Source organism: Calliphora vicina, chromosome 3, assembly GCF_958450345.1.
Source record: "Calliphora vicina chromosome 3, idCalVici1.1, whole genome shotgun sequence".
NCBI lineage: Eukaryota > Metazoa > Arthropoda > Insecta > Diptera > Calliphoridae > Calliphora > Calliphora vicina.
The window spans coordinates 38,652,785-38,664,697 of record NC_088782.1 but is presented as its reverse complement, the minus strand read 5'-3'; positions in this window follow the sequence as shown (position 1 = coordinate 38,664,697).

The window sequence follows — 11,913 nt, the reverse complement described above, 5'->3', positions numbered from 1 at the left end:
TGGATCTTTAAGGTTGATCGTGTTCAACGGGTTTTGGATTTAGCTAAGACTCAGACTCAGACTATGAGTATGCAGTTTATGCATTGATGATATAAAATGCGAAAAAATATTTAAAAAAAAAAATAACAGATATTGAAACGCTGACATCGTTAGTCATGTAATAATGAGTTTATGAACGGTAATTGAAGCTGCAGCTGTAGCAGCAACAGTAATGTACATATTGGAGTAATTAAAGTTGCTAATGCACTGTGGGTCTGGAGAGAAGCTAGAATTATTGTAGCTTCGAATAGAGCTAGTTGTTACTCACGTTACTCAATCTTGATCCAGCTTGATTTCATTGTATTTTTAAAAGCTCAAAACAAGTTGGTATAAAACATTTCGCATGCAATATATGAAAAAATTTTAAAATTTTTTAAAGGTGGCAAGGTTTGTGCAGCTTCTGAAGTAATTTATACTTCAGCTTTTTATATAAGTATTTGGTATTGGTGAAAACCTTAGGACTTGTAGATTAATATTTTAGTAAAATTAAATCATTTTATAAACTTTTCTGAAGTCATTTACCTTAAACACTAACAAAATTATAATATGGTGATATTTCATGAAGAAAAATATAAAATTTGAATTAATGTAAAATTGTAACAGTTACAGATATCATAGCTAAATTTAGAACTAATATAGATCCAAATGTCCTTAAATCGATTGCATTGTAATTTTTGTCATTTTTTATTTTCATATACCGAAATTCCTACAACGGATAAAATGTGTACCAAAAACAGAGTTTTTTTAGAAAAGTGCCTACTGTGACGTTATTTACAGTGTGATAGAAAATAGCCTTTGCATGTATTTAAAAAACATATAGGGCTATACAAGTATGGGGACTTTTCGAAGATCGGTGCTTTGCGTTTTTAGAATTTTTTATTCAAACCTAATTTTTTTTTTTCAAAATTGGCCAAGTTTGGATAAGACTGGGGGAGTCAATGTCCGCTTAAATAAGCCAACGTTTTCCTTTACACGCTTTTGCATTAAGTTCTCTTTCCAGAGCATATAACAATTTTATATAGTCCCGAAGAAAACTTTTTTTCTATAAAAGAAAAAATATAGGGGCTTTTTACATGTTTCAACTTTGGATGCGTGTCACTTCTTATAAAAAATGAAACCTAAATATTTCTTAAACTGAAAGAGATAACCTTCACATGTAAATGTATTTTTTGTAGACTTTCTCAAGGTCTATCTATATTTTAGATTTCAGGTCATTCGGATTATAAATTGATTTTTGGCGATTTGTTTAAAAAATGTAAGACTTTGAGGGGCCACCCAATGGTCCCCATTCCGACTACGAAGCTGAACAACTGTAAATCAACTCGAAAACACCTCAGCCGAGTAAATAATACAGCACAAAATATAGAAGTATGCACTTGATCATACAATTTTGACAAAAAATCTTTGTTGTAGCGTCAAAAAAATAGTAAAAAACTAAAATTTTTAAGATACAAAGTGATCTTAAAAAGTTATTTAGAGTGCCTAGACACGTTCAGATTGCATTGATATGTGCAAAAGAGTTGTTCAGCTTTACCGTAGTCACAACTTTGCTAAATATTATTAATGAAAAATTAGGAGTCCCTGGAAGTTATTCTAAGAAAAGTGAAAAACAAATTTTTTCTTCCTATATTTTTTTAAAAAAATTGCACGAAAAAGCTATTTTTTGGGGAAAAAATGTTAACAAAATTTGTTTGGCAGACTCTTAGCTATATGATTGCCATATAAAGTTAAGCGGTATCATCAAGTCTGAATTAGCTGTTGGCCAAAACTGATGCCACTTCTTTTTGAAGGCCCACTGATTTTCAGAATCTTTGGAGGTCCATAAACAAAAATTGGTCACCAAAATGAACAAACTGAGTATAAGGTTTTACTATCCTTTGGTAGTAGAGTCGAACCTATACTGTCATGATCGTGTGTTTTTCCAAAAGTCTTTATTTGTTGCATAGTGTAATTTTGCAAAAAAAAAGACACGAAAAAGCTATTTTTGGGCAAAAAATGTAAACAAAATTTTTTTGCTGGAGTCTTAGCTATCTTATTGCCATATAAAGTTAGGCGGTATCACCAAGTCTGAATTAGCTGTTGGCCAAAAGCTGATGACACCTTTTTTTAGAGGCCCCACTGATTTTCAGAATCTTTCGAGGTCCATAAAAAAAAATTGATTAGCACAATCGCCAAACTGAGTATAGGGTTTTACTACTCTTTGGTAGTAGAGTTGAACCCATACTGTCATGATCGTATGTTTTTCCAAAAGTCTCCATTTGTTGCATAGTGTTATTCCTAAGAAATTTTTGGATTAATCGAACGATCATTATTCGATTGGATACACTGCTGGATACCAAGTTATAACAAATGTGGAACGGGTAAGATCCGGTGTCTTGTCGAACATTTTTTGTATCCTTCCAGCTATCATTCCTGTGTTGATGGCCTCTAGTAAAAAAATATTGGTTTTGAACTAGAAATGTTCATTATAACGAGCCCTTAGCGTCAAATTATCGTAAGTGACATTTTTAAAATTTTTGTTTTATTGCAGAAATTAAAATTTTATGGACCGACTGATATTAGGAGATATTCGCATTTGAAAATTAAATTGTCAACATTTTTACCCACCCTACTCCAGTTTTTTGATAACAGCGTATCCAAATATTTCCCGATTTTCTCCAGTTTTCCTTTATTGCACTAACAATACATGTATGTATCAAATGGAAAAGGAATTGTTTAAAAATAATGTCAAAGTCCAAAGTTATATGCATTTGAATTTAAAAAATTTTAAACAGGGGATTTTTTTCTAATTTTTTGGGAAAAAAGAACTTTTTTTCTTTTTAAGTTATCGCAAAAAATTTCTAAGAGGATGTATAAGGAATTTCTATTTTCTGAAAGCTAAGTTTTCATAAAATATTTTAAAGGTAAAGAAATTTCAAAATTGTTGTTACCGTGAGGACCAGGTCCTTTCAAAAAACAGCTATTTTTTATGTAAAATAAAATTTTAGGGCTAAAATTCTCAAATCGCGTATCCGATATCAAAATAAAGTAACCGATTATAGGTGGCTCAATATGTTTCTAATTATTTTGTAAAGGGTCCCGATAACCCCGACCCTGGTATGGATATTTTAGCGAAAAAACTAAAAATTAACATTTTTGGAATTTTTCAACATTTTTTTGGGAATTGTGGGATTGCTGATAATTAATTTTAAAATTCGTTTATTTTATTTTTCCATTCTAAATAGAAAAATCTACATAACTGTGAAATTTCATTAAAAACAATTTATAAATAAAAATTTAATTTCAATTCGAAAAATTTGTATTTATGCAAAAATTCAATAAAAAATATTTTTTGTCATATTTTTCTATAAAGTATTCCATGAATTTTTAATTGTCAAAAGTTACAAATATTTTTGAAAAATAGACAAATAGCTTGAACGAAATTATATTATATCGCATTATAACATTTTTAATTCTATGTATAAATTTCAAAATTATCAAAAAAAACCTTCTCCTTTAACCTTTTTGTTTTGTCGCTTACGATAATTTGGCGCTAAGTGTTCGATATGTTGCCTTCTGGCTCATCTTGAAGGTCTCATACTGTCGATTTCTGCTTTTTTTGTTGTTGTTTTAACGGTTCCACTATTGAAGAAATTTTATTTCTGGGGAAAAATTTCTGTTTGATATCGCAAAGATGGCAATATTTCTAACTTATGTCAACCCATAGTGCAACAACCATAATACATGCATGCATGAATGAATTGACTGAAAACTAAACATGTTTTAATTTGTTTGAGAAAACAAATGTGTATATTTTATATGAATATGTTATTAAATGTGGCATTTAATTAAATTAGTGTCAATTATCCATGTAGAATTATTAATAATACAAAATGCGAGAATATTTTTTATTTTTATTTCTTCATTTTCGTCAACAACATTTCACAACTGGTGATAATAAAAAGGTGGCATAATGATGTTTAATTATAAGGACACAATGGACACAATCATAAATAAATATGACAACTTATTTGACATGAAAATCTTTGACACTTTTAAGCAAAAAAAAATACAAACATGCTTTAATGGAATTGACAAGCATCAAATGATTTCAGCGGTCACAATCAACTACAAGACACACAACACTACTATCAGTATCCCGCGCACAAATGACAAGACACCTGTATAAATGAAAATTGTAATTAAAAAATACAGATTTTTATTTTTATTTTTATTTATTTTTTGTTTAATAAACAACCTGCCAACCCAACAGCCACTTGTCCACAGTTGTGGTGAATAATAAATCAAAAAAAAATAAAGAATTTAAAAAAGAAACAACAAACTAACCATTATTTAACTGCTAAAAAGCCATGCTGTCAATTCTTTAGATCTTTGCAGAATGCTTCAAGTAATAATAAGAAATAAAAGCATTTAAACAGCAAACAACGAAATAAAATAAATTATGGCATCATAAAAATTAACAACAAATTACCAATCATTACATTACATGCAACCAACAACAACAAACAGCTGAAATGACAATAAAATATCACCATTTATTTTATTGTCTTCAAACTATTTAAACATTTTGCAGATTTCTACAGGAAACTTTTTTGCAAAAAAAAATAAAAAAAACGAATACCAAAATGAATTACTGCCATTAAAATATTTAAAAGATAATTTGATCATAACACTACTAAATATCTTGTTGCAGACATATATCTACCATAACTACGATCACATTCTAGTCATTTGCTGCTTCCTCATCACTGCAGCGCGGAGCAGTCGAGCAGTCTAAAGCACAGGTGTCGATTATGTATCTGTTGGATGTCAACACAGCCAACATGTTCATTTAATGGTCAGTTTATCTCAACTTTAGCGATAAAATTGATTTAGTTGGTGTGCTAATTTTCTAGTTTGTCGACATTTTGTTTTTTTTTGTCTTCTAAACTATTCAATTCAAACAGTTGGAGTATAAATGATCAGAATTAAGAGAACGATTAACCTGTGAAGTAGTTTTTATCTGGTTGTATTTTTTTCCTTGTAAAAGTCATAATTTATTTTAAAAATATAAAAAAAAATATTAAACAAGTACTAATCCACAGGTATTAAATAAATTGTGGTTGTAAAAATGTTTAGCAAATTTATGTGATTCATGGTTGAAAAGAATGGTTTTGTAGTTTTTTTTATTTCTAAATATTTGAATGAACTAATGGAAATTTCTAGATTTTTATTGATCTAATTTTGACTGTTTTTTCAAGGTATTGCACTCTTAACAACAAATTAATAATTTGATCTTTAATTAATTTTTTTTTCAGCAAAAAAAATCACTTACCAAATAATCTATGGAGAAAGGGGAAGAAATTTAAAGGAGTTGTTCCGATTTCAATGAAATAAAACAATGTATTGAAATGATATATTTTGAAATATAGCATTTCAATCACAAAACCATGCCCCATGTAATTCACGAAGTACAAATTAACTTAATTCTAATATACTTTTTTGTCATGAAAAGGAAATGTTGTGGTGGAAAAAAATGTTGTTAAAAACAAGTGAGAGTGCTATATACGGCTGTGCCAAATCTTATCAGCCCTTATCCAAATTATTATTAAAGATAAATATTAACAAGTCAGACAGCTATATTCGGCTGTGCCGAATCTTAGATACCTTTCACCAAATTATACTTAAAAATATGTTTTTTTTTGTAAATATTTTTAGGTCGACAAAATTAAAAATTTTTTTTTCGTAATTTTTTTATAAAAAAGTTTTTTTTTGTTTTTTAATTTTTTTAAAAAAAAGTTATTCCAATTCTTTTTTTTTAATTTTTTAAAATTTTCTTTTTTCATTTTTAAAATTTTTTTTTTTTGGAAAAAAAAATGTTTGATGAACAAAAAATTCGGGTTAAACAATATTTTTCCCGATTTTGTCCCATTATAGGTCCAACTTACTATAGCTTTATATACATCGTTGCAATGGACTTTAAAATATCTATCATTAGATATCAATAGGTCAGAAATAGGCCAAAAATCGAGGTTTTCCCGGTTTTTTCCTTTTCAGTCATTTGTGGGCCTATTTTAAATAGCAACCGATCCGGAAGAATTCCCGACATATTGATGTATGAATCATGTATGTAAGTTATTTAGGGGCTACGGAAAGTTGATTTCAACATACAGACGGACATGGATATATCGTCTTCACTATCTATAACAGGGAAGCGCAAAAAGAGAAATTGTAGTTTGTGTGCATGTATGGGTTAAAAATAAAAAATCCGCAATAACATCAAGCAACATAAAGAAATATTTGTATTTTTACGCTCTATTGTTTGCAACTAAATGAGTTATTTGTATTTTTTACGCTCTTGCTGTGTGTTTTGTTTACTTTCGGGTTGTGTACGTGTAAATTCACGAAAATGTTCGTAATCTCAATAATATGAACGCCTACCAATGATCTATAATGTTCCAGAATATATATACTTTGTGGGGTCGCAAATGGTACTTACATACGGAATGACAAACTTATGGTGGATTTCTTGTCAAGTGAACCAACTTTTAGTTGGTTAGTCGTATTTGATAGTAATTCAGAAATAATTTTGCAACAAAATCGGTCAAGAACTCTCTGAGTTAGAGGGGGTCAAAATTTTTCATTTTTGCAAAACAAGCATTTTTTCTCATCCATGTAACTTCTTTACCTATTGTTCTTTTAATTTTTTTTTTCGAAATTGTTTTTTTTTATTTTTTTCAAAATTTTTTTTTGAATTTTTTGTAAAAAAAAATTTTGGACAAAAATTTACAAGATCAAAATATTAATTTGTTGTTAAGAGTGAAAAAACAGTCAAAATTAGATCAATAAAAATCTAGAAATTTCCATTATTACCGAACCAAAAAATTAAAAAATTTTTTGGTTCGGTACGGACCATCACATGTATGGTCTGGTCAGATTTCATCAGCTCATTTCATTTTGTTAAAACCGATGAAACACATTCACCAAAAGCTCACCGAATTCAGAGAGCTTTCGGTGTGCTTCAGTGGCACCTTCACCTTCGTGATAAGGGTATATATAAGTTTGTAATTCCGTTTGTAATTTCCACAATATAATTTTCCGAGCCTATAAAGTCTATATATTCTGGATCCTTATAGATAGCGGAGTCGATTAAGCCATGTCCGTGTGTCTGTCTGTCAGTCCGTCTGTTTGTTGAAATCAATTTTCTGAAGACCCAAGATATCTTCGGGATCCAAATCTTAAATAATTCTGTCAGACATCCTTTCGAGAAGTTTCCTATTTAAAATCAACAAAATCGGTCCACAAATGGCTGAGATATGATGAAAAAACCAGGACAACCTCGATTTTTGACCTATATCTGGATTACTTAGGCATTAATATAGACAATACGGTTATCAGATATTATAAAAAACCTTTGCAACGACGCACAGTGGTATGAGAATAAAAAAAGATGGAAATAAATCTGTAACTTCTAAACCCTTACGCCGATTTGAATGAAATTTAAGTTTGGGAACCAGGGGTTCCCAAAGTAGGACACCTCGGGTATGTTCAATTTTTAAAATTATCCTATTTCTTCGTTTGTGTAAAAAAAATTACACATATAGAATCTCCTCGTCGAGCACTACATAAAACCTTGTCGTAGCTATCAATTATCTCTTATAGCTTAGGAGATATTCGCATTTGAAAATTTAATTTTCAATATTTTTACCCACCCTACACCAATTTTTTGGTGACCGCGGTTCCAAATATTCCCCGATTTTATCCATTTTTCTTTTATAGGATTAACAATAGATCTATATATCAAATAAAGAAAGAAGTGTTTAAAATTCGTGGCTAAGTCCAAAGTTACATGCATTTAAATTTAAAAAAATTAAAAAAGCCGATTTTTCGCAATTTTTTTGGGAAAAAAGTACTTTTATTCTTTTTAAGTTATCTAAAAAATGTGTAAGAGGATGTATAATGAATTTGTACTTTTTGAAAAGCTAACTTTACGCCAAATATTTTAAATGAAAAAAACATTTATAATTTTTGATACCGACGGGATCAGGTCCATTCAAAAAATGCCTATTTTTGATGTAAAATTCAACTTTAGGGAAAAAATTTTCAAATCGCATACTCGATATCAAAATATAGTAACCTATTTTAGATGGCCCAATATGTTCTTAATCATTTTGTAAAGGGTTCCGATAACCCCGCCCCTGGTATTGATATTATAGCCAAAAAACGAAAAGATCCCATTTTTGGGATTTTTCAAGATTTTTATTGGGAATTGCGGGATACTTGATAACAAATTTCAAAATTTGTTTTTATTTTTCCATTTTAAATAGAAAAATCTACATAACTGTGAAATTTCATTAAAAACTATTCATAAATAAAAGTTTTATTTCAATTTGAAAAATTTGTATCTATGCAAAATTCAATAAAAACCATTTTTTGTCATATTTTTCAAAAAAGTATTCCATGAATTTTTTAATTGTCAAAAGTTATCTACATTTTTGAAAAGTAGACAAAATCCTCTATCCATTATTATATATATAACATGTCTACCTTATGTTGTTTACGTGTCAAATAAATTAGGGAAAACTAAACAACTCGCTGAGAATTCAAAACTTAAACTCGACTACACTTCCTCTTTGCGCATGCGAAATTTCATTCAAATCGGCGTAAGGGTTTAGAAGTTACAGATTTATTTCCATCTTTTATTATTCTCATACCACTGTGCGACGTATATAAGACCATAATAAAATTTTTTAACCCGAATTTTTTTTCTCCAAAAAACAATTAAAAAAAAACAAATTTTTTTTTTTCAAATTTAAAAAAAAAAAATTAAATTAAAATAACAATTCAAAAAAAAAATTTGTCCAAAAAATTAAAAAAAAAAAATTGTTTACCTAAAAATATTTTAAATTTTTATTCTGAAGTATAATTTGGTGAAGGGTATATAAGATTGGGCACAGCCATATATAACTCTCTTACTTGTTCAAATTAACGAAGTAAAGCAAAACTTTCCGCATATGACCATTTGTTGGTAAAATATTCGACATTTTCGAAGCAAAAAAAACATTGTGGTTTACACTATAATGTCGAATATTTTAAATCGGTGGAGTCATTGGATGCCAGTACTTAATTTAATAATACTATTAAATGTCTTTAAATTGTCAAATTGTTTTGAAAAAAATTATTCTTCATTTATTTTCTAACAAATTGAATAATGAAAAAAATTTTGAAAATAATTTGTATTAGATTTGAATTAACAAATATGTAATCAAGGTTGAATGAATTTTAATACGATTTTTCTTCTAAATATCGTAAACAAGTTTTTGCCAATTGGGTAATTCATTACCCACTTTGTAGGATAATTCAATTTCAAAAATATCTCAGCACTGACAATGAGAAATTTCATAGCTATATAACGCTACGCCATTTATAAAATAATATCTAAAATTAAGTTTTTAACCCAAAATTAAGTTTTTAAGCCAAAAATCCATAACTTCTTTATTTCTATATAAAAATGTTTGAAATTTGGTATTTGTATTAAGAATAACATAACCGATCGATCGATAAATATTTTGATGTTCAAATACAGGGTTGGGCCAAAAAAGCATGGACGTTCTAAAAGTATCAACAAAATTGCATGTAAGTGACTGAAATTTAGTTAAAAAATAAAGAATAAAATATGTAATCGGAAAAAAAAACTTGGTCATTCAAATTTCGGATTACATATACAGAGTTTGGCCAAACAATCATGGACTTTTTAAAAGCATCGAAAAAATTAGGTTATTCATATAAATGCCTGAAATTTAGTCCAAAAATGAAGAATAGCATAAGGGATTGAAAAAAATGGTCGTAAAAATTTCGGAATACATATACAGGGTTTGGCCAAACAATCATGGACGTTTTGAAATTATCGGAAAAGTTATTCATGTAAATAAATACCTGAAATTTGATGTACATTTAAGAAAGCCACACTTGATCCATCGCAAAAAATGTGTAAAATATGAAGGCACTAAAATCGTTCTGGTTATTGGAATGGCAGATTTTTAAAATTTCAATAATTTATAGTTTTGAGTGATTTTCGGAAGTGGGCCTTATATGGGGGCTATGACCAATTATGGACCGATCACCATGAAATTAGGTCGTGTGATTTATAGACATAAATTAAAGTTAACTATATTGAATTTTGTGTGTATACCAACATTTTTAAGCGATTTATGCACGTTAAAGTGATTTTCGGAAGCGGGCATATATGGGAGCTATGACTAATTATGGACCGATCGTAACAAAATTTGGTGACATGAATTTTGTTTATATAAAACTTATTTGGAGCGGAATATAAATTAGACCGATAAAGTCCAATTTCGGGAGGACATTTGTATGGGGGCTAGGTGAAATAATGGACCGATTTCAGCCAGTTTCAATAGGCTTGGTCCTTGAGCCGAAAAAATACTATGTCCCAAATTTCATCGAAATATCTTCAAAATTGCGACGTGTACTCTGCGCACAAGGTTTACATGGACAGCCAGCCAGCCGACCAGACGGACGGACGGACATCGTTTAATCGACTCAGAAGACACACAACACTACTATCAGTATCCCGCGCACAAATGACAAGACACCTGTATAAATGAAAATTGTAATTAAAAAATACAGATTTTTATTTTTATTTTTATTTATTTTTTGTTTAATAAACAACCTGCCAACCCAACAGCCACTTGTCCACAGTTGTGGTGAATAATAAATCAAAAAAAAATAAAGAATTTAAAAAAGAAACAACAAACTAACCATTATTTAACTGCTAAAAAGCCATGCTGTCAATTCTTTAGATCTTTGCAGAATGCTTCAAGTAATAATAAGAAATAAAAGCATTTAAACAGCAAACAACGAAATAAAATAAATTATGGCATCATAAAAATTAACAACAAATTACCAATCATTACATTACATGCAACCAACAACAACAAACAGCTGAAATGACAATAAAATATCACCATTTATTTTATTGTCTTCAAACTATTTAAACATTTTGCAGATTTCTACAGGAAACTTTTTTGCAAAAAAAAATAAAAAAAACGAATACCAAAATGAATTACTGCCATTAAAATATTTAAAAGATAATTTGATCATAACACTACTAAATATCTTGTTGCAGACATATATCTACCATAACTACGATCACATTCTAGTCATTTGCTGCTTCCTCATCACTGCAGCGCGGAGCAGTCGAGCAGTCTAAAGCACAGGTGTCGATTATGTATCTGTTGGATGTCAACACAGCCAACATGTTCATTTAATGGTCAGTTTATCTCAACTTTAGCGATAAAATTGATTTAGTTGGTGTGCTAATTTTCTAGTTTGTCGACATTTTGTTTTTTTTTGTCTTCTAAACTATTCAATTCAAACAGTTGGAGTATAAATGATCAGAATTAAGAGAACGATTAACCTGTGAAGTAGTTTTTATCTGGTTGTATTTTTTTCCTTGTAAAAGTCATAATTTATTTTAAAAATATAAAAAAAAATATTAAACAAGTACTAATCCACAGGTATTAAATAAATTGTGGTTGTAAAAATGTTTAGCAAATTTATGTGATTCATGGTTGAAAAGAATGGTTTTGTAGTTTTTTTTATTTCTAAATATTTGAATGAACTAATGGAAATTTCTAGATTTTTATTGATCTAATTTTGACTGTTTTTTCAAGGTATTGCACTCTTAACAACAAATTAATAATTTGATCTTTAATTAATTTTTTTTTCAGCAAAAAAAATCACTTACCAAATAATCTATGGAGAAAGGGGAAGAAATTTAAAGGAGTTGTTCCGATTTCAATGAAATAAAACAATGTATTGAAATGATATATTTTGAAATATAGCATTTCAATCACAAAACCATGCCCCATG